This window comes from Ranitomeya variabilis, chromosome 7, assembly GCF_051348905.1.
Source record: "Ranitomeya variabilis isolate aRanVar5 chromosome 7, aRanVar5.hap1, whole genome shotgun sequence".
NCBI classification, from domain to species: Eukaryota; Metazoa; Chordata; class Amphibia; order Anura; family Dendrobatidae; genus Ranitomeya; species Ranitomeya variabilis.
In genome coordinates, this window is record NC_135238.1 from 146724576 (window position 1) to 146743675 (window position 19100).

The following is a 19100-nucleotide window of genomic DNA, read 5'->3' on the forward strand; positions in this document are numbered from 1 at the left end:
TTGGAGCTAATTTTCCATTCAAAAAGCCAAATGGCGTGCCTTCCCTTCCGAGCCCTGCCGTGCGCCCAAACAGTGGTTTACCCCCACATATGGGGTATCATCGTACTCAGGACAACCTGGACAACAACATTTGGGGTCCAATTTCTCCTATTACCCTTGGGAAAATAAAAAATTCTGGGCTAAAAATCATTTTTGAGGAAAGAAAAATTATTTTTTTATTTTCACGGCTCTGCGTTATAAACTTCTGTGAAGCACCTGGGGGTTATAAGTGCTCACTATGCATCTAGATAAGTTCCTTGGGGGGTCTAGTTTCCAAAATGGGGTCACTTGTAGGGGAGCTCCAATGTTTAGGCACACAGGGGCTCTCCAAATGCGACATGGTGTCCGCTAACGATTGGAGCTAATTTTCCATTCAAAAAGTCAAATGGCACGCCTCCACTTCCGAGCCTTGCCGTGCACCCAAATAGTGGTTTACCCCCACATATGAGGTATCGGCATACTCAGGAGAAATTGCCCAACAAATTTTAGGATCCATTTTATCCTGTTGCCCATGTAAAAATGAAAGAATTGAGGCTAAAAGAAATTTTGTGTGAAAAAAAAGTACTTTTTCATTTTTGCGGATCAATTTGTGAAGCACCTGGGGGTTTAAAGTGCTCACTATGCCTCTAGATGAGTTCCTTGGGGGGTCTAGTTTCCAAAATGGGGTCACTTGTGGAGGAGCTCCAATGTTTAGGCACACAGGGGCTTTCCAAACGCGACATGGTGTCCGCTAACGATGGAGATAATTTTTCACTCAAAAAGTCAAATGGCGCTCCTTCCCTTCCGAGCCTTACCATGTGCCCAAACAGTGGTTTACTACCACATGTGAGGTATCGGTGTACTCAGGAGAAATTGCCCAACAAATTTTAGGATCCATTTTATCCTGTTGCCCATGTGAAAATGAAAACATTGAGGCTAAAATAATTTTTTTGTGAAAAAAAGTACTTTTTCATTTTTACGGATCAATTTGTGAAGCACCTTGGGGTTTAAAGTGCTCACTATGCTTCTAGATAAGTTCCTTGGGGGGTATAGTTTCCAAAATGGGGTCACTTGTGGGGGAGCTCCAATGTTTAGGCACACAGGGGCTCTCCAAACGCGACATGGTGTCCGCTAAAGATTGGAGCCAATTTTTCATTGAAAAAGTCATATGGCGCTCCTTCCCTTCCGAGCCCTGCCGTGCGCCCAAACAGTGGTTTACCCCCACATATGAGGTATCAGCGTACTCAGGACAAATTGGACAACAATGTCCGTGGTCCAGTTTCTCCTTTTACCCTTGGGAAAATAAAAAAATTGCTGCTAAAAGATCATTTTTGTGACTAAAAAGTTAAATGTTCATTTTTTACTTTCATGTTGCTTCTGCTGCTGTGAAACACCTGAAGGGTTAATAAACTTCTTGAATGTGGTTTTGAGCACCTTGAGGGGTGCAGTTTTTAGAATGGTGTCACTTTTGGGTATTTTCAGCCATATAGAACCCTCAAAATGACTTTAAATGTGAGGTGGTCCCTAAAAAAAATGGTTTTGTAAATTTTGTTGTAAAAATGAGAAATCACTGGTCAAATTTTAACCCTTATAACTTCCTAGCAAAAAAAAAATTTGTTTCCAAAATTGTGCTGATGCAAAGTAGACATGTGGGAAACGTTATTTATTAACTATCTTGTGTCACATAACTCTCTGGTTTAACAGAATAAAAATTCAAAATGTGAAAATTGCGAAATTTTCAAAATTTTTGCCAAATTTCCGTTTTTTTCACAAATAAACTCAGAAATTATCGACCTAAATTTACAACTAACATGAAGCCCAATATGTCACGAAAAAACAATCTCAGAATCGCTAGGATCCGTTGAAGCGTTCCTGAGTTATTACCTCATAAAGGGACACTGGTCAGAATTGCAAAAAACGGCAAGGTCATTAAGGCCAAAATAGGCTGGGTCATGAAGGGGTTAAAGTCTAGTCCACACTTTAGAAAATTAGTGTTTCTTATACCTGTTAGGAGCTGTTCAGGAATAAGCACACAAAGCCGTTAGTACTTTTCTGCTTATCTTTATCAGTCAACCAAGATGAAGAAGGCAGGGAGTAAGGCACATGGGCGTGGGCGCGGAACAGGGAGAGGACGTGGGGATTCTGTGCCTGCTGCGGGCACCGGTGACTCCGCAGCACCCACTTTCAGCAGGGAACAGTCGTTCATGCGCAGCTTTGTTGGAGAGCGCCGTACACCGCTGCTGCGTGAAGACCAAATTGAAGCCGTTGTTGGATGGATGGCAGCTAATGCATCGACTTCAATTAGTGCTACATCCTCTCAGACACAGAGCACTGGAGAGCACCCATCTGTCTCTTCACCACCTGCCAAATTGCCCAGGCAGACAGAGAGCCCAGGACAGGAGCCGTCTCTACTTCTGTTCTCTGAATCTCTTGGCTTGGAAACAGGGGGCCAGCCAAGCAGCATTGGAGAAATGGAAGAAGAGGCAGGGTGCAGTGATGCCCAACAGCTTTTTCTCTCTGAGTCTGAAGAGGCGGGTGGGCCAGTGCCTCCGGTCACCACATCGCAGGATGCATCCGCTGATGACACTCAGGTGCCACTTTCTGGTGCGTGCTCTGCTGCTGAGTAGTGTTGAGCATTCCGATACCGCAAGTATCGGGTATCGGCCGATACTTGCGGGTATCGGAATTCCGATACCGAGATCCGATACTTTTGTGGTATCGGGTATCGGTATCGAAACAACATTAATGTGTAAAATTAAGAATTAAAATAAAAAATATTGCTATACTCACCTCTCCGACGCAGCCTGGACCTCACCGAGGGAACCGGCAGCGTTCTTTGCTTAAAATGCGCGCTTTTACTTCCTTCCGTGACGTCACGGCTTGTGATTGGTTGCGTGCCGCCCATGTGACCGCGACGCGACCAATCACAGCAAGCTGTAACGTAATTTCAGGTCCTCAATGCAGAAATAGGCATCAGGACCTGAAATTACGTCACGGCTTGCTGTGATTGGTCGCGTCGCGGTCACATGGGCGGCACGCAACCAATCACAAGCCGTGACGTAATTTTGAAAATGCGCGCGTCTCCTGCCTCCCGTGACGTCACGGCTTGTGATTGGTCGCGTCACCCATGTGACCGCGACGCGACCAATCACAAGCCGGAACGTAATTTTAAATTCCTGAATGCCTAGAATTAGGCATTGAGGACCTGAAAATTACGTCACGGCTTGCTGTGATTGGTCGCGTCGCGGCCACATGGGCGGCACGCGACCAATCACAAGCCGTGACATCACGGAAGGAAGTAAAAGCGCGCATTTTAAGCAAAGAACGCTGCCGGTTCCCTCGGTGAGGTCCAGGCTGCGTTGGAGAGGTGAGTATAGCAATATTTTTTATTTTAATTCTTTATTTTACACATTAATATGGATCCCAGGGCCTGAAGGAGAGTTTCCTCTCCTTCAGACCCTGGGAACCATCAGGAATACCGTCCGATACTTGAGTCCCATTGACTTGTATTGGTATCGGGTATCGGTATCGGATTAGATCCGATACTTTGCCGGTATCGGCCGATACTTTCCGATACCGATACTTTCAAGTATCGGACGGTATCGCTCAACACTACTGCTGAGACTACCCAGGAGGAGCAGTTGGTGGCAGAGGGTAGTGTAGATGATGGGGTCCTTGACCCATCTTGGCGTGAGGGACAGGAAGGTGGTGGGAGCAGCTCTGAGGAAGAGATTCCCCGAACGGGCCAAAGAGGGAGAGGGAGGGGGAAGACTGCGGATCCTGCAGCCTCCACTTTGGCACCCATTAGGAGCATGTCTCTTTCAAAAGCCAAAAAGGGCGCTCCCAAGACTTGCAGTGCCTGGGCCTTTTTTGACACAGTTGCAGATGACATTTGCTATGTCAAATGCAAGGTGTGTCATCACAAAGTCAAAAGAGGTCGAAATGTCAGCAGCCTCAATACCTCCAACATGTGGAAACATGTGCGGACCAGGCACGCGGCGTTGTTAGAAAAACACACTGAAGAGCTAGGCCAACCAACAGCGGCAGCTACCATCTCTTCAGCTCGTGTTGCCTCTTCCTCCAGCTCACACGCAGCTGGTTCGGCTTCCTCCCAGGATCGCCGTGGAAGAACCTCTGGCCCTGTTGTCCAGAGACCCACTGTAATTCCACCCGCAGCACCACGTTCCCACGCATCCTCACACTCCCAGCCCAGTCTACAGCCATCGGTAGTACAGGCATGGGAGAAAAGGCGGCCTTTCTCGTCAAACCACCCACGAGCACAGGCTCTGACTGCAGGCATTGCCAAACTTCTGTCACTGGAAATGCTGTCATTCAGGCTGGTGGAGACTGACAGCTTCCGTGTCTTGATGTCATTGGCAGTCCCACAGTACAATGTGCCCAGCCGCTTTTACTTCAGCAGGCAAGCTGTCCCTGCCCTGCACAAGCATGTGGAGGGACACATAAAACACGCGCTACTGAACGCCGTCAGTAGCAAGGTCCACCTCACCACCGATGCGTGGACCAGTCAACATGGACAGGGGCGATACCTTTCCCTCACAGCCCATTGGGTTAATGTTGTTGAGCCGGGTACAGATCGTGCGAGTGGCGCAGGACGTGTCCTGCCCACTCCAAGGATTGCAGGAATCCAGTCTGCACGCATTGACTCCTCCTCTTACACCAGTTCCTCAGAATCATCGCTGAAGGAGCTGTCACAGTCCACCTCCACATGGACCCGTGATGAACGTGTTACGACCGACATGAGCACAGCCGTGGCCAAACGTCAACAGGCCGTGTTGAAATTAATTTTTTTGGGGAATCGAAGCCACACAGCGCAGGAGCTGTGGAATGCCATCAAGCAGGAGAGCGATGTGTGGTTTGAGCCAGCGAATCTCCAGCCAGGCATGGTAGTGTGTGATAATGGCCGAAATCTGGTGGCAGCTATGGGCCTCGGCAACCTCACTCACATCCCATGTCTGGCACATGTGCTCAATTTGGTCGTGCAGAGTTTTTTGAGGGACTATCCGGATCTTGATGCACTGCTGCACAAGGTCCGCCTAGAGTGTGCTCACTTGCGGCGTTCCAGCACGGCAAAATCGCGCATTGCGGCTCTGCAGCGCCGATACCGCCTTCCGGAACATCGCATCATATGTGACCTACCTACCAGGTGGAATTCCACGTTACATATGTTGGAGCGGTTGTGTGAGCAGCAGCAAGCAGTAATGGAGTACCAGCTGCATCAGGCGCAAAGAAGTCGCACTCCGCGCCATTCAGACTTCACAACCACAGAGTGGGCCACTATGAAGGACGTCTGCCAGGTTTTGCGTCCCTTCGATTATTCCACGCAGATGGCGAGTGCAGATGATGCATTAGTCAGCATGACTGTCCCCCTTATCTGCCTGCTTGAAAAATCACTGCAAGCGCTAAGGGATGATGTTGTGGAAGAGGTGGAGGATGAGGATTCACCATTTCCATCATCTTCTGGACAGTCAGCGCCACGTGGTTCCTCACAAACGCGTAGGCAGGGGACACTTTGTGAGGAGGAGTCAATGGAGGAGGAAGACATCCGTCCACAGGAGGGAGTTACACAATTGTCCAGTAGTCAGTGTGTACAGCGAGGGTGGGGTGATGACGAGCGGGCAGAGATCACGCCTCAAGCAGGGGACAGCGTTTCTTGGCCAGTTGGCAGTCTGCAGCACATGGTGGATTACATGCTGCAGTGCCTGAGAAACGACCGCCACATCACCCACATTCTCAACATGTCTGATTATTGGGTGTTCACCCTCCTCGATCCTCGCTACCGGGACAACGTAGAAAGCCTCATCACACCGTTGAACCGGGAGCGAAAAATGCGGGAGTACCAAGAGACACTGGTGAATTCCATCATCTTCTCCATTCCAACTGAGAGAAGTGCTGCTAGTGCATTACAAAGCAGCTCAGTGCGTCCAGGCAGTGGAGGAGGCTCTGCACAAAGAGGGAGCAGAAGCAGTGCCTCTGCCCAAGGCAAGACCAGATGGCACAACTGTGGCACAGTTTTGTGTGCCCGCCACAAAAGTCTACACCATCACAGACGGCTCCAGTCAGCAGGAGGCAACGGTTCCGTCAGATGGTGACAGACTACATGTCTTGCCCTCTTGCTGTACTCCCAGACGGCTCTTCCCCTTTCAAGTTTTGGGTCTCAAAGCTCGATACATGGCCAGAGCTAAGCCAGTATGCATTGAAGGTGCTTGCTTGCCCTGCGGCTAGTGTACTATCGGAATGCGTCTTTAGTGCTGCAGGTGGTGTACTAACTGACCGTCGCATGCGACTATCCTCCGATAACGTTGACCGGCTTACTTTCCTGAAAATGAACCAGGCCTGGATCTCGCAGGACTTTGCCACTCCTCTTCCTGATTAAATAATTAGGTGACTGTCTACAGTATCCAGGTCTCCAGTTGTGTTCATCTTTCTACCACCTGAACTTTAATTCCTGTGCTCCAACACCGCCAGTTGAGGCTCAGAAGTGCCGTCTGCACAGTCAAAACATACGACCCAGTGTTATTGGGTGTCAGTAACGTCAGTTGATCCCCAGCTGTGTAGCCGGCAATGTGTCCTGCGACCGCCACGCTGACACAACAACTGAAATGTAAGGGAACCTGTCCCCCCCAAGGCGTTTCAGTAATGCTGCACAAGGAAAAGGTAGCTATTTTTATTTAGCTCCTTGCACACCCAGAACTTAACACTTATAAAATGTGTTCACTGATGCCGTAAAACCGTCCTGGAGGTGGGACTTTCCTTCGTAATGTGACGCAGCACAGCCGTCATTCTTACCCCCCCGGCGCCGTGCGCCGGCTCCTCAGCGTTTTTTGATTCTGTCTCAAAGCCTGCGCTGTTATGTTATCCCTTGCCTTCTTTCGCGGTGCTCCTTGCACGTGCTGAACCTAACACTTCTGAAATGTGTCCCCTCACACCGTTAAACCGTCCGGTCGTCGGAACTTTCCTTTGTCATGTGACGCAGCACAGCCGTCATTCTTACCCCCTATGCGCCGTGCGCCGCCTCCTCAGCGTTGTTTGAATCTGTCCCGGAGCCTGCGCTGTTAGGTTAGCCCTTGGCCATGCACACATTTTGCGCTGCCCGTCTTCAGACATCATTTGGTGTCAGGCTGGCTGCACCTGTGCGGCCGCGCAGGACGAGATCCCGCCTCGCAGTGTCTTCTGATTTAATCACACTGCGGGCCTGGGATCCATGGACATGCGCAGGGCATATCTGAATCTCCGCCTCTCACTCATCTCCCTACACCTTCTTCAGACTGTGCGCCGTCAGCTGATCCCTAATAGCATGCCACGGCCGTGACGACGCACAGTCTGAAGAAGCCGTAGGGAGGGGAGTGAGAGGCGAGGATATGCACTGCTCATGCCCATGGATCCCAGGTCCGCAGAGTGATTACATTAGATGACACAGCGAGGCGGGATCTTGTCCAGCGCGGCCTACACTCTGCTCCCTCTCCTTCTCCTGCTGACCCCGGGCTCCAACACCGCTAGTTGCTGTCCAGAAGTGCTGGCTGCACAGAGCAAAACACCCGCCACTCTGTCAGTGGGGTTCAGCACCGCCAGCTGTTCCCCTGCTGTGTAGCTGGCAACGTGTCCTGCAAAAGCCACGCAGACACAAAGCTGCCGCCAGTGCAGGCTTCGGCCTACACTCTGCTCCCTCTCCTCCTGCTGACCCTGGGCTCTAACACCGCCAGTTGGTGCCCGGTACTGCTAGCTGCACAGAGAAAAACACCCGCCAATGTGTCAGTGGGGTTCAGCACCGCCAGCTGTTCCCCTGCTGTGTAGCCGGCATTGTGTCCTGCAAAAGTCACGCAGACACAAGAACTGAAATTGAAGGGAACCTGTCCCCCCTCCCCCAGGTGTTTGTGTGTTTCACAGCCACCTTGTACAGCAGTAATGCTGCATGTGTGCAAGGTGGCTCAGAAACTTATTCTCCTTGCACATGTGGAACTGAACACGTCTAAAATGTGTCCTCTGTGACCATTAAACCATCCCTGAGGTGTGACTTTCCTTTGTAATGACACGCTGCAACCCCCTTGGTAGCGCTGCCCATCTTGTGGCATCATTGTTTGGCTGGCTGCGCCTCTGCGGCCGCCCTGCCCCACACAACGCCCCTCGGTGTCTTATTTATTTTGACTGCGAGGGTGTGATTGACGGGCATGAGCACTGCATATCTTCGCCAGGCTGTCACTCAGCTCCTTCCGCCTTCTTCAGACTGTGCGGCTTCATGGCCGTGGCATGCGATAAGGGATCAGCTGACGCCGCACAGTCTGAAGCAGGTGTAAGGACCCGAGTGCCTCGGCGAGCATATGTACTGCGCCAGGCCATGAATCCCAGCCCCGCAGTGTTTTAACAATGTAAAGACACTGCGGGGCTGGGATTCATGGTCATCGCATCATCGCGAACCGCACCGGCCGACATTAAATGATGTCAGAAGATGGGCAGCGCTAACAGCGCAAGGCCAAGGGATAACACGACAGCGCAGACTCCTGTGCAGCAAATAACGACGCTCAGGAGGCCGCGCCAAGCACCAAGGTGGTATTTTTGCCAGCTGTGCTGCATCTCATTACGAAGGGAACTCCCGCCTCCAAGACAGATTGACTGTATAAGGGCCAAAATGTTGTACGTGTTTCATTCAGCTTGTGCAAGGAACAAAATTAAAAGAGCAACCTTTGACTTGTGCAGCACTACTGCTGCATAAGGCGTGGCTCTTCTAGTTTGTAACCCCTGAGGGGGGGGTTAAAGGTTACCTTTAAAATTGGTTCAATTAGGCTTCGGCCTACACTCTGCTCCCCCTGCAGAGCCTGGGCTCTAACACCGCCAGTTGGTGCCCCGAAGTGCTGGCTGCACAGAGAAAAACACCTGCCAATGTGTCAGTGAGGTTCAGCACAGCCAGCTGTTCCCCTGCTGTGTAGCCCGCAACGTGTCCTGCAACAGCCACGCAGACACAAAGCTGCCGCCAGTGCAGGCTTCGGCCTGCACTCTGCTCCCTCTCCTCCTGCTGACCCTGGGCTCTAACACCGCCAGTTGGTGCCCAGTACTGCTAGCTGCACAGAGAAAAACACCAGCCAATGTGTCAGTGGGGTTCAGCACTGCCAGCTTTTCCCCTGCTGTGTAGCCGGCATCGTGTCCTGCAAAAGCCACGCAGACACAGGAACTGAAATTGAAGGGAACCTGTCCCTCCTCCCCCAGGTATTTGTGTGTTTTACAGCCACCTTGTACAGCAGTAATGCTGCATGTGTGCAAGGTGGCTCATAAACTTATTCTCCTTGCACACGTGGAACGGAACACGTCTACAATGTGTCCCCTGAGACCATTAAAACGTCCATGAGGTGTGACTTTCCTTTGTAATGACACGCAACGACCCCCTTGGTAGCACAGCCCTTCTTCTGACATCATTGTTTGGCTGGCTGCGCCTCTGCGGCCGCCCTGCCCGACACAACGCCCCTCGGTGTCTTATTTATTTTGACTGCGAGGGTGTGATTGATGGGCATGAGCAGTGCATCAGTTCGCCTGTCCCTCATCTCCTTCCGCCTTCTTCAGACTGTGCGGCTTCATGGCCGTGGCATGCGATAAGGGATCAGCTGACGCCGCACAGTCTGTAGCAGGTGTAAGGACACGAGCGAGAGGCGAACATATGTACTGCGCCAGGCCATGAATCCCAGCCCCGCAGTGTGAAACACTGTAAAGACACTGCGGGGCTGGGATTCATGGGCATCGCGAACCGCACCAGCCGACATGAAATGATGTCAGAAGACGGGCAGCGCATGGCCAAGTGATAACGCAACAACGCAGATTCCTGTACATCAAAATGCTATGCTCAGGAGGCCGCGCCAAGCACCAAGGTGGTATTTTTGCCAGCTGTGCTGCGTCTCATTACGAAGGGAACTCCCGCCTCCAAGACAGATTGACTGTATAAGGGCCAAAATGTTGTACGTGTTTCATTCAGCTTGTGCAAGGAACAAAATTAAAAGAGCAACCTTTGACTTGTGCAGCACTACTGCTGCATAAGGCATGGCTCTTCTAGTTTGTAACCCCTGAGGGGGGGTTAAAGGTTACGTTTAAAATTGGTTCAATTAGGCTTCGGCCTACACTCTGCTCCCCCTGCAGAGCCTGGGCTCTAACACCGCCAGTTGGTGCCCCGAAGTGCTGGCTGCACAGAGAAAAACACCCGCCAATGTGTCAGTGGGGTTCAGCACCGCCAGCTGTTCCCCTGCTGTGTAGCCCGCAACGTGTCCTGCAACAGCCACGCAGACACAAAGCTGCCGCCAGTGCAGGCTTTGGCCTACACTCTGCTCCCTCTCCTCCTGCTGACCCTGGGCTCTAACACCGCCTGTTGGTGCCCGGTACTGCTAGCTGCACAGAGCCAAACACCTCGCCAATGTGTCAGTGGGGTTCAGCATCGCCAGCTGCTCCCCTGCTGTGCAGCCGGCAACGTGTCCTGCAACAGCCACGCAGACACAACAGACCTACAAATGCCTCCAGTGCAGGCTTCGGCCTACACTCTGCTCCCCCTGCTGACCCTTTGCTCCAACACCGCTAGTTTGGGCTCTAGGAAGACAAGCTTGAATAGGTCCCCATCCTGGTTCCAGCACCGTCAGCTGGTTCCGGTCAGAGCCTTTGGCTTAGGTGCCTCCTTCTGGGTATCCGAGTTCCACCAACGTCAGGTGGTCCTTGGTAGTGCTTTCAGGCACGGGTACCTCCTGCTTAGTAACCGGGTTCCAGTAACGTCAGCTGGTCCTCGGTAGTTCCATTGGCTCTTGGACCTTCGGCTACCCATCCGGGTTCCAGTACCATCAGCTGATTCTCGGTAGTGTCTTTTGCTCTTGTACCTTCTGCTCCCCATCCTGGTTCCAGTACCATCAGCTGGTTCCGGGCAGAGCCTTTGGCTTAGGTGCCTCCCTCTGGGTATCCGAGTTCCACCAACGTCAGGTGGTCCTTGGTAGTGCTTTCAGGCATGGGTACCTCCTGCTTAGTAACCGGGTTCCAGTAACGTCAGCTGGTCCTCGGTAGTTCCATTGGCTCTTGGACCTTCGGCTACCCATCCGGGTTCCAGTACCGTCAGCTGGTTCTCGGCAGTGTCTTTTGCTCTTGTACCTTCTGCTCCCCATCCTGGTTCCAGTACTGTCAGCTGGTTCCGGGCAGAGCCTTTGGCTTAGGTGCCTCCCTCTGGGTATCCGAGTTCCACCAACTTCAGGTGGTCCTTGGTAGTGCTTTCAGGCACGGGTACCTCCTGCTTAGTAACCGGGTTCCAGTAACGTCAGCTGGTCCTCGGTAGTTCCATTGGCTCTTGGACCTTCGGGTAGCCATCCGAGTTCCAGTTCCATCAGCTGTTTCTCAGCATTTTCTCAGCCTTCTTGTACCTTCTGCTACATTTCCAAGTTCAAGACCCTAAAGACGACGACCCGGAAGACCACCCCTAAGATGACGACGACACCAGAGACGACAACCACTGAGATGACGACGACCCTGGAGACGATGACCCTGAAGACCACCCCGATGACGACGACCCCGGAGACGATGACCCTGGAGACGACGACGACCTGGAAGACCGAGAAGCAGAAGAACAAGAGGCTGCAGAACAAAGAGCAGAAGAACATTAAGCATAAGACTAAATATCAGAGCAAAAGATATTATCTAAATTATAAGCAGAAGAAGACTAAGCAGTGTATGGGGGTGAGTCCGTTCCTCCTCGTGGTGCCCCTGGATAAAGCCTGATGCTGCAGGCCAAACTGAACGCGGGCAAATGTAACTTTTTTGTGACAGGCAGAACGGAAGGTGTAATCTTCAAACTTTTATAGAGAACAACTACGGGAATGCCTGTCACAAATAAGAATATGATGAAGAAGTTGAATATGAAGAAGATAATAGTTAAATAAAAAGAATATGAACAATGTAACAAAAAAAATAATAGGTAGAAGATGAAGAAGAAGATGAATAAGGTGAAGAAGTTGATGTCAAAGAAGCTGATGATGAGGATAATGAAGAAGAAAGTGTGGGAGAAGTAAAAAAAGAAGGTGAAGGGCGTGGAAGTAGTGAAACATCAATATCTGACAAAATAAAAAAAAAATTAACATAGTCAAAATCTTTCTAACGCCGAACGTCATAAAAAACAAAACAAAATCCTGCTATTCTATTTGATTGGGCTAAACCTCTGTGCCTTTAATGTCTCCGCCACCTCCCCAAATACATCCTACATTATTCTTAGTTGTTTTCCTTCATGTAGAATGAACCTACAAGGAAAGAAAGGGTTTATTTTAATTCCGATATTTTCGTCCCATTGACTTGCATCGGGATCGGGTATCGGTATCGGATTAGATCCGATACTTTGACAGTATCGGCCGATACTTTCCGATACCGATACTTTCCGATATCGGAAGGTATCGCTCAACACTAGTGATGAGCGAATATACTCGTTACTCGAGATTTCTCGAGCACGCTCGGGTGTCCTCCGAGTATTTTTAAGTGCTTGGAGATTTAGTTTTCATTGCCGCAGTTGAATGATTTACATCTGTTAGCCAGCATAAGTACATGTGGGGGTTGCCTGGTTGCTAGGGAATCCCCACATGTAATAAAGCTGGGTAAGAGATGTAAATCATTCAGCTGAGGTGAGGAAAACTAAATCTCCAAACACTAAAAAAATACTCGGAGGTCACCCGAGCGTGCTCGGGAAATCTCGAGTAACGAGTATATTCGCTCATCACTAGAGATCAGCCTAAAGCTACATGGGGAACCTTGTTAATGATATCAAAGCAGCTGGGACCACAGTCACCAAGAAAACCATTGGAAACACATTACACCGTCAAGGTTAAAAATCTTGCATTGCCCGCAAGGTCTCTTTGCTCAAGAAAACACATGTGCATGCCTGTCTGAAGTTTGCAAATGAACACCTGGATGATTCTGTGAGTGATTGGGAGAAGGTGCTGTGGTCAGATGAGACAAAAATTGAGCTCTTTGGCATTAATTCAACTAGCAGTGCTTGGACGAAAAGAAATGCTGCCTATGACCCAAAGAACACCATCCCCGCTGTCAAACATAGAAGTGAAAATATTATTTTTTGGGGGTGTTTCTCTGCTAAGGGCACAGGACTACTTCACCTCATCAATGGGAGAATTGACGGAGCCTTGTACCATAAAATCCTGAGAGGCAACCTTCATCTCTCTGCAAGGACATTAAAAATGGGTCGTGGCTGAGTCTTCCAGCAAGACAATGACCCAAAACATACAGCCAAGGCAACAAGGGAGTGGCTCAAAAAGAAGCACATTAACATCACGGAGTGGCCTGGCCAGTCTCCAGACCTTAATCCCATAGAAAACTTATGGAGGGAGTTGAAGCTCCAAGTTGCCAAGCGACAGCCTCAAAATCTTAATGATTTAGAGATGATCTGCCAAGAGGAGTGGACCACAATTCCTCCTGACATGTACGCAAACCTCATCATCAACTACAAAAAACATCTGAGTGCTGTGCTTGCCAACAAGGGTTTTACCACCAAGTATTAAGTCTTGTTTGCCAGAAGGATCAAATACTTATTTCTCACTGCAAAATGCAAATACAGCTCTGGCAAAAACTAAGAGACCACCACATCAAAACCCTGTCATGGGCAGCCCAAACTCCAGACCTGAACCCCAATGAAAACCTTTGGAATGTAATCAAGAGGATGATGGATAGTCACAAGCCATCAAGCAAAGAACTGCTTAAATTTTTGCACCAGAAGCAGTGTGAAAGACTGGTGGAAAGCATGCCAAGACGCGTGAAAGATGTGATTGAAAGTCATGGCTATTCCACAAAATATTGATTTCTGAGCTCTTCCTGAGTTAAAACATTAGTATTGTTGTTTCTAAATGATTATGAACTTGTTTTCTTTGCATTATTTGAGGTCTGAAAGCACTGTTTTTTTTTAATTTTGACCCTTTCTGAAAAAAAAATACAAAATGTATTGCTTGGAAATTCAGAGACATTTTGTCAGAAGTTTATAGAATAAATTAATAATTTACATTGTACTCAAAAATATACCTATAAAGAGAAAAATCAGACAAACTGAACATTTTGCAGTGGTCTCTTCATTTTAGCCAGAGCTGTATATTTATATAATTTATACAATGTGATTTTTTGGATTTTATTTTTCATATTCTATCTCTCAATGTTACAATTAACCTACCTTTAGAATTATAGACTGTTCATGTCTTTGTCAGTGGGCAAACTTACAAAATCAGCCAGGGATCAAATACTTATTTCCCCCACTTTATCTAATTAAATCAATTGAGAGATAAAAGGAGGAAAAGCAACAAAAAAGGACCGATGGGGACCATGAGCATGGTTCATTCTATGAGCTAACTTATAGTACACTCGGGGTGTCAAGTGGATGACAGGTGGAGGATGTGTAGGCATTTCATATGCCTGAGAAAGTGCAAAGTAAGGACATGGTATAAATCCTCTCAAGTTATACAAACTTTTTAGGAAAAAATCATTTCTATACATGCATTCTTCTGTGAAAGTTAGTAAGAATGTAAGAAAGTATTTAGTAGTGTGGTGTATAATACATTTTAAGTACTCTACAATGCCTTGTTAAGCCTTTTTTAATAAATAGGAAATGGACTGACCTCAGAAAAAAAAATGAAGCGTTAAGTATTCTTGGTTTTAAGAAACAGCTTTGTCAGTATTATAGGAATCAAAATGCAGCAATGTCCTGTGTCATAGTTTACAATAACCACATGCTTTCAGTCAGCATATTATGTCTTATACACATAAAGGAAAAATATCAAAATTATATTTCACACAATAAAAGAAAAGAAACCGTACTTTCAAATTTATATCTTAAAGCAAAATAATATTTTAGTTAGCATAGTTTAGAGAACATTATCGCTGTTATACATTTGATATTGTATAGAAAACATTATAATTTCTGTTACATAGTTATATAAATTGAAAAAAGTCATAGGTTCATCAAGTTTAATGTATTTCCAAAGTTTATAACGCGCTCGGGTGTTGTAGGGCATCGCGGCAGTGACATAGGCAGACACAGTCCATATAAAGAAAACGTGGAGCTTTATTTTAAGTCAAAAGGTAACAAACAGTAAAGAAACCCAAAACAACAAAGATGTGCCCAGCAAGGCACTATCTAGTTTACCATACCTCTGACTTAGGCTACCATGGATGAATGAGGGCTTGGCTCTTCAGCCATTCAGCATTTAGCACACTTAATCACTGTGCATATCCTCCTCAGGAATTCATAATGTCAGGCTAAAATAAATAAAATGTCTCAGCAGCGAAGCTGCCGCACCAACCAATAATGCCCAGCTTTTAATATCTTGCCCAGCTTAACTTTCTGGGAGAGATATACACGCCATCCAGCATCCTCTCTGATGGCAGCCTACATATCCCCACCCCTTTTTTTCCAGACCAGAGGTCTCGGTCTTTTGGGCAATCATACAATGATTCAATGAATGAATGATTCTGCATTTCCTTATGATTTCCCTTGTCTATGTTCTATAGTAAAATTAAAATTCTGTAGCGAGATAAATCACCTTGTCACTAGAGATGAGCAAATATGTTTGGAAAATGATGACTGAATGTGCCATATTTGTGCAGATTTTATGTTTGTTTGTTTCCATACATATTCACTCATCTGTACTCCTATTTACTCCAATGGCGTTCAGCAAATATTGCAAATATGGCCATCATGATCCTAATCGAATATTGAAATATTCGCTCATCATCTACTTGTCACCACACAACATTGGGCCCCTCACTAGCCTTGTCTCAGAATGTGTCACAACTACCTCTTTCAGTTATGCCATCTGCTCCAGTATTAGGTGGGTGGTTTGCTACTGGGTTTAGCGCTGCTGCTCCAAGGCTCGATCCTGCGCCTCAACCAGAGTTTTAAACAAAGGAAAGAGAAAAAGATATGCAGGCTAATGGGATCAACCTTCAATAAATTTTATTAGATACAATGGTACAAAAAGGCAAAGCAAAACACACAATTAAAACCATTTAAAAGGCTAAAAGAGCCATGAGAAAATCCCCATTAGATAATAAACAGGACTGGTTGTGGAGTGTCAATTAAATATATAAACATTGGTACACATCCAGTTTATTGAAGGTTGATCCCATTAGTCTGCATATATTTTTCTCTTTCCTTTGTTTAGTACTTACCATTATGCATATGGTTGATCCCATATTTGATATTTTATGTGGTGCCCGCTATTTCCTTTTGTTTACTTCAACCAGAGTTTTAATGACTTCCTCCATAGTGTGGGCTAGTGACTGCCTAGTATTCAGAGACTGAACGCAGGACATCAGCCAGACCTTTGGAAGCCTGCCGACTCCCCACAAATGCTTCTCTGGCTTTCAGGAGTTTTTGTTAACCTGCTGATACACAGCAATAGCAGACGGCAACTCTCACTGTCCGGTGAAGCCTTTATTTGTAATGCCATTGCCCTATGCAACCTGCAATGCCAGCATTCTCCACCATATTGCAATGCGCTTGGGCGTTGTGGGGCATCATAGTAGTGAACTAGGCTGACCCAGTCCATATAAAGAAAACGTGGGGCTTTATTTTCAACCAAAAAATAACAAAGAGTTAAAAAACTAAAAACAGCAAAGACTTGCCCAGCTAGGCGCTACCTAACATACCACACCTCTGACACACGCTACCAGGGATGTATGTGGGCTTGGCTCTCCAGTCACTCAGAATTTAGCACATTTAATCACTGTGCATATCCTCTTCAGGAAAACATCATATCAGTCCCCAGGCTTTGAGTCTAATGAAGCTTTTTTAGGGTGGCACTGTGGCTCAGTGGTTAGCACTACAGCATTGCAGCGCTGGAGTTCAAATCCCACCAAGGACAACATCTGCAAAGAGTTTGTATGTTCTCCCCATGGTTGCGTGGGTTTCCTCCGGGTTCTCTGGTTTTCTACCACATTCCAAAGATATACTGACAGGGAATTTAGATTGTGAGCCCCATCGGGGACAGCAATGATAATGTGTGCAAACTGTAAAGCGCTGTGGAATATGTTAGCACTATATAAAAATAAAGATTATTATAAGCTTTTCCTTCAGCCTTTTCTGTGTCTGTAATAAGACTGCCTTTCTCAGCTAAGCTGGCTAAGCCTGCAGTACTGGTGCAGAAATGAAGTCCCACTGCCAAATCCTACTCATCACTCCAATAAAAACTGGACAGGAAGCACAATCCAGAGGTTATAATATGGCATTGCAAAATAGTAATATGTTGTACATTTTTATCCTATTTTCATTTATTTGCTTTTGATATCAATTAAGCAACTTGCTCGCTGATGATGACCCTATGTGTGGCTTTGTGGCTTTTGAGCTTGAGTATTTTTAACAAAATATCATTATAGGCAAGATACCAAATTGTTTTTGATGCAGAAATAAAGTGTCAGTACTTGTTTGATGCAGTTAAATAAGCCTGATACCTTATCTGTTCTAATAGTATTGATGCGACCAATAGGCTGCTTTCCAGTATGGAGCACTATGCATAATAACCAACAATTGGCTATATGCAAGGTGATTGGCAGTTGTCTTACTTTCAAGTTTAGACACACTGATGAAGATTGCATACACACAGAACAATCATTAATACAACTGCTTTGTGTGCATAGAATATCATGCGTAATGGAAGCACATCATCTGATAACACCGGACAATGGGCTGCTACTTAAAACATAATCGCATCTGAGTAAGAACTGTAGTCCATATAGTGTATCTCTTCCTGCCGCCCTATAAACAAGCATTCTTAGCTCAGTCAAGCATGTGTCCATTTTTAGCTCTTTAATGTAAGCACAACCGTATTAATGTCTAAGTAACCTCAACCTATCTGGCTAGGGAGGAATTAAAGGAACCAAATGTATCAAATAGAGGTGTGCAGTTTTAAAAGTGAAATAATGGCTTGTCAAGTTGGAGTGAAAAAATATCCTTTCCTTTTTGTGATCTACAACCGTTAGAGTTTGCTTTCCAGTAGACATGAGCAGATCATTTTGTGCAACCCTGGATCACAATACTGGTAAGTGCTCTTGGGCACTTTCAGGAGCTGCATGGATTTTGTCACCAGCAGTGTCACAGGATCGGCTTATAATTTGCCGGGCTGGCATATGGGTGTATGTGGATTTTATTTTAAGATAATTTCTATTAATTATGACATAAAGGTTCATTTTTATTCACATTTCTCCCTCATTTTTTTATTTCCCTTCCCTACTAGTCTACAATCTTGTGGCGTACACTATGTGAATAATGTCCAATGAGACATGATAATCCTATTAGAATGTGTGGCAGTGTAGGGTCAGCAACTGCAACACTGGAAGCAATACTACCATATAGATGATATGATCGACAGGGAGTGCATGCCTGCAGTGGCGTATCTAGAGGGGGGCAGCCGGGGCATGTGCCCCGGGCGCAGCCGGCAGGGGGGGCGCAGTCGGGCCACCTAATTTGGCGGTCCGCAGTGTCTCCCCCGGCGGCTGCATTCTGCCGCCCCCGGTCTGGGAGTCAGCTGTTCTCTGTGCCGACTGTCAAGCTGACAGCCGGCACAGAGAAGCTGCAGAGCGCCGGCTCCCAACGTGTGCAGAGGTGGAGGGGGGCCCCTGCAGAGTGGCTGCAGCGGGCAGGGAGAAATCCCTGCAGCTCCGCTGCCCAGCGATCTGTCTTCCTGCTTCCTCTCACACAGACGCGCCACTGGATGACGTCATCATTCAGCGGCCGGCTGTATCAGAGGAAGGCGATGAGATGCTGCGGCAGAGCGTGAGGAGAGGTGAGAGGTGTGTGTGTGTGTGTGTGTGTATGTATGTGTGTGTGTATGTGTGTGTGTATGTGTGTGTGTGTGTGTGTGTGAATGTGTGTGTGTGTGTGTGTGTGTGTGAATGTGTGTGTGTATATGTGTGTGTGAATGTGTGTGTATGTGAATGTGTGTGTGTGAGTGTGTGTAAGTGAGTGTGTGTATGTGAGTGTGTGTATGTGAGTGTGTGTGTGGCTCAGTATTGGGTGTGTGTGTATGTGTGTGTATCGCGCTGCAGGGGAATGTGCAGAGAAGTGAGTGGTGTGT